Source organism: Palaemon carinicauda, chromosome 44 (genome assembly GCF_036898095.1).
Source record: "Palaemon carinicauda isolate YSFRI2023 chromosome 44, ASM3689809v2, whole genome shotgun sequence".
In the NCBI taxonomy this organism is placed as follows: Eukaryota; Metazoa; Arthropoda; class Malacostraca; order Decapoda; family Palaemonidae; genus Palaemon; species Palaemon carinicauda.
In genome coordinates this window covers 25,038,113-25,042,585 of record NC_090768.1, presented here as the reverse complement: position 1 = coordinate 25,042,585, position 4,473 = coordinate 25,038,113, and the positions used below count along the sequence as shown (strand labels likewise).

Genomic DNA, 4,473 nt, shown 5'->3' with positions numbered 1-4,473 from the left:
ATTCACAGCAAACGGGTATATCTTATTACCTTCTTATTTGAAAGGGAAATAAAGGTTATTTTCTAAGAAAAATGTTATTTTTATTAATAAAATAAATTTTTGAATATACTTACCCGATAATCATGTAGCTGTCAACTCCGTTGCCCGACAGAATTCTATGGAGGGATACGCCAGCTATCACAATACTAGAAGGGGGTGTATTTACCAGCGCCACCTGTGGCCAGGTACTCAAGTACTTCTTGTTGACACCTCCTCAATTATTCCTCGGTCCACTGGTTCTCTATGGGGAGGAAGGGAGGGTCGATTAAATCATGATTATCGGGTAAGTATATTCAAAAATTTATTTTATTAATAAAAATAACATTTTTCAATATTAAACTTACCCGATAATCATGTAGCTGATTCACACCCAGGGGGGTGGGTGAAAAACCAGTGTACAAGACTAAAGGATAGCTAAGTATCCCGTATTTCATATAAACAGTTATCCACAATAACAATGAAATAATAAGTACCTGGTAAGGAAGTCGACTTGAACCGTTACTCTGCCTTTAATAAGATCGTCTTCCTTACTGAGCGCAGCGTTCCTCTTGGGAGGCTGAATCAACTCAAAGGTGCTAAAGTATACAGGGCTGCAACCCATACTAAAGGACCTCATCACAACCTTTAACCTTGGCGCTTCTCAAGAAAGAATTGACCACCCGCCAAATCAACAAGGATGTGGAAGGCTTCTTAGCCGACCGTACAACCCATAAAAAGTATTCAAGAGAAAGGTTAAAAAGTTATGGGATTATGGGAATGTAGTGGCTGAGCCCTCGCCTACTACTGCCTTCGTTGCTACGAATGGACCCAGGGTGTAGCAGTACTCGTAAAGAGACTGGACATCTTTGAGATAGCATGATGCGAACACTGACTTGCTTCTCCAATAGGTTGCATCCATAACACTCTGCAGAGAACGGTTCTGTTTGAAGGCCACTGAAGTAGCCACAGCTCTCACTTCATGTGTCCTTACCTTCAGCAAAGCAAGGTCTTCTTCGTTCAGATGAGAATTTGCTTCTCTAATCAGAAGCCTGATGTAGTAAGAAACTGAGTTCTTAGACATTGGTAGAGAAGGCTTCTTGATAGCACACCATAAGGCTTCTGATTGTCCTCGTAATGGTTTTGACCTTCTTAGATAGTACTTAAGAGCTCTAACTGGGCAAAGTACTCTCTCCAGTTCGTTCCCCACCATGTTGGACAGGCTTGGGATCTCGAACGACTTAGGCCAAGGACGGGAAGGAAGCTCGTTTTTAGCCAAAAAACCGAGCTGCAAGGAACATGTAGCCGTTTCAGATGTGAAACCTATGTTCCTGCTGAAGGCGTGGATCTCACTTACTCTTTTACCTGTTGCTAAGCACATGAGGAAAAGAGTTTTTAATGTGAGGTCCTTAAAAGAGGCTGATTGGAGCGGTTCAAATCCTGATGACATTAGGAACCTTAGGACCACGTCTAGATTCCAGCCTGGAGTGGACAACCGACGTTCCTTTGAGGTCTCAAAAGACCTAAGGAGGTCCTGTAGATCTTTGTTGGAGGAAAGATCCAAGCCTCTGTGGCGGAAAACCGCTGCCAACAAACTTCTGTAACCCTTGATCGTAGGAGCTGATAGGGATCTTACGTTCCTTAGATGTAACAGGAAGTCAGCAATCTGGGTTACAGTGGTACTGGTTGAGGAAAACTGCATTGGCCTTGCACCAGCTTCGGAAGACTTCCCATAAAGACTGATAGACTCTGAGAGTGGATGTCGTCCTTGCTCTGGCAATCGCTCTGGCTGCCTCCTTCGAAAAGCCTCTAGCTCTTGAGAGTCTTTCGATAGTCTGAAGGCAGTTAGACGAAGAGCGTGGAGGTTTGGGTGTACCTTCTTTACGTGAGGTTGACGCAGAAGGTCCACTCTAGGAGGAAGAGTCCTGGGAACGTCGACCAGCCATTGCAGTATCTCGGTGAACCATTCTCTCGCGGGCCAGAGGGGAGCAACCAACGTCAGCCGTGTCCCTTTGTGAGAGGCGAACTTCTGAAGTACCCTGTTGACAATCTTGAACGGCGGGAATGCATACAGGTCGAGATGGAACCAATCCAGCAGAAAGGCATCCACGCGAACTGCTGCTGGGTCTGGAATCGGAGAACAATACAAGAGGAGCCTCTTGGTCATCGAGGTAGCGAATAGATCTATGGTTGGCTGACCCCACAGGGCCCAAAGTCTGCTGCAAACATTCTTGTGAAGGGTCCACTCTGTGGGGAAGACCTGACCCTTCCGGCTGAGGCGATCTGCCATGACAGTCATATCGCCCTGAATGAGCCTCGTTACCAGCGTGAGCTTTCGATCTTTTGACCAAATGAGGAGGTCCCTTGCGATCTCGAACAACTTCCTCGAATGAGTCCCTCCCTGCTTGGAGATGTAAGCCAAGGCTGTGGTGTAGTCGGAGTTCACCTCCACCACCTTGTCAAGCTGGAGGGACTTGAAGTTTATCAAGGCCAGAAGAACTGCCAACAACTCCTTGCAATAGATGTGAAGTGTCCTTTGCTCCTGATTCCATGTTCCCGAGCATTCCTGTCCGTCCAGTGTCGCACCCCAGCCCGTGTCCGATGCGTCCGAGAAGAGACGGTGGTCGGGGGTCTGAACAGCCAATGGTAGACCTTCCTTGAGAAGAATGCTGTTCTTCCACCACGTTAGAGTAGACCTCATCTCTTCGGAAACAGGAACTGAGCCCGTCTCTAGCGTCATGTCCTTTATCCAGTGAGCAGCTAGATGATACTGAAGGGGGCGGAGGTGGAGTCTCCCTAACTCGATGAACAGGGCCAGCGATGAAAGTGTCCCTGTTAGACTCATCCACTGCCTGACTAAGCATCGGTTCCTTCTCAGCATGCTCTGGATGCATTCTAGGGCTTGGAAGATCCTTGGGGCCGACGGACAAGTCCGAAAAGCTCGACTCTGAAGATCCATACCCAAGGAGACAATGGTCTGGGATGGAACGAGCTGAGACTCCTCAAAATTGACCAGGAGGCCCAGTTCCTTGGTCAGATCCATAGTCCAATTGAAAATCTCCAGACAGCGACGACTTGTGGGAGCTCTTAAAAGCCAGTCGTCTGACGGAGCCGGACACAAGATCATGATACTGCTGCACAGTCTGTAAACTGTCAATCATGGGCAAGCGAGGAAGTACAGTGACAACCCGAATCTGTCAAGACTGTCTGGGTCGTACAGACAACTCCTTAACGGGTTGCTGAGGTTGCCGCACTGCGTCACAACAAGTCCCTTCAGTTGGTTGTTGAACGTCTTCCCCGTGACACATTGACTCCGTAAACAAAAAATTCTCTAACAAGGACTAAGCTTGGACTGCATGTCATGCAACACAGCTCAAGGTCTATGGGAGCAGGTGTGGTAACAGACGGGATTAGCGGCTGAAGTGGAACCATTACCTTCCCTGTAAGCATGTTATGCTTAAATAAAAGTCCATAAGAGGTTATGCAGCTAAAGGCTCCCTCCAAATGACAGAGTCCTCAAGAGAATATCAGAAGGAGGGAGAAAAGAACTTTCTCATCTACAGGGACCTTATCCTAGAAAAGCTAAGTTCTCTGAGTGAGGGTTCACTGGTGCAAAAGCAGCAGACTAGAAGGCAACGTTAAGAAACTGCTTGACAGTCTAGTGAGTTGGCAACAACCCAAGATGTGTTGAGAAGCATGCGGTAAGGTATGCAGAGCATGATGTATGCAGAGTATGCTGTATGCAGAGCATGCTGTATGTAGAGCATGTTGTATGCAGAGCATGCTGTATGCAGAGCATGTTGTATGCAGAGCATGCTGAATGCAGAGCATGCTGAATGCAGAGCATGCTGTATGCTGAGCATGTAGTAAGCAGAGCCTGCTGTAAGCAGAGCCTGCTGTAAGGAAAGCAGAGCGTGTGCATGGCGTTTAACATTTCTCAGAAATTCCATGACCAGTGCTAGAGTGCTATATGCATGCTTGCATGGGGTTTAAACCATGGTATGAAAATGGAGGTAAGGTATGCTGAACAGCAGAGTCAGAACGAGCTGGAACAACAATAGTTGTGGTTTCCTCTTCAAGACTCCGATGAGGGAACACCTGAGGCTCAGTCTGCAAAGGCTGAATAAAAGACAAGCAGAAGGAAGGCGCATGGGTGGAGGAGGCTGACTCCTAGCATGAGTGGTTGAACCCAAGGGTTGCGCTTGCTGAGCGGTTGGCGGAAGCGGAGTAGCAAGTTCCAGTTCCTGTGGTGTGAGCGGAGCGCGATGAGGAAGAGGCTGCGCAGAACAAGGTAAATGTCTCGCAAGCTGAGGCTCCTGAGGCGCAAGGCTAAGGTGTTGTGGTGCTTGCCTTGTGGAGGGTTGAGCTCGCTGCAGCGAGAGCTGAGGAGACTGACTCATGGACGGGAGAGGTTGTTGTACCTCAACCGAGTGTTGCATCACTGGTGGAGCAGCAAGT

At 48.0% G+C, this 4,473-nt stretch overlaps 1 protein-coding gene across 2 annotated transcripts in view; it reads right to left on the bottom strand.

Moving 5' to 3' along the window:
- Positions 1 to 4,473, bottom strand: part of LOC137634478 (uncharacterized) — a 59,832-nt gene that overhangs the window by 49,926 nt on the left and 5,433 nt on the right. The window lies entirely within an intron of this gene.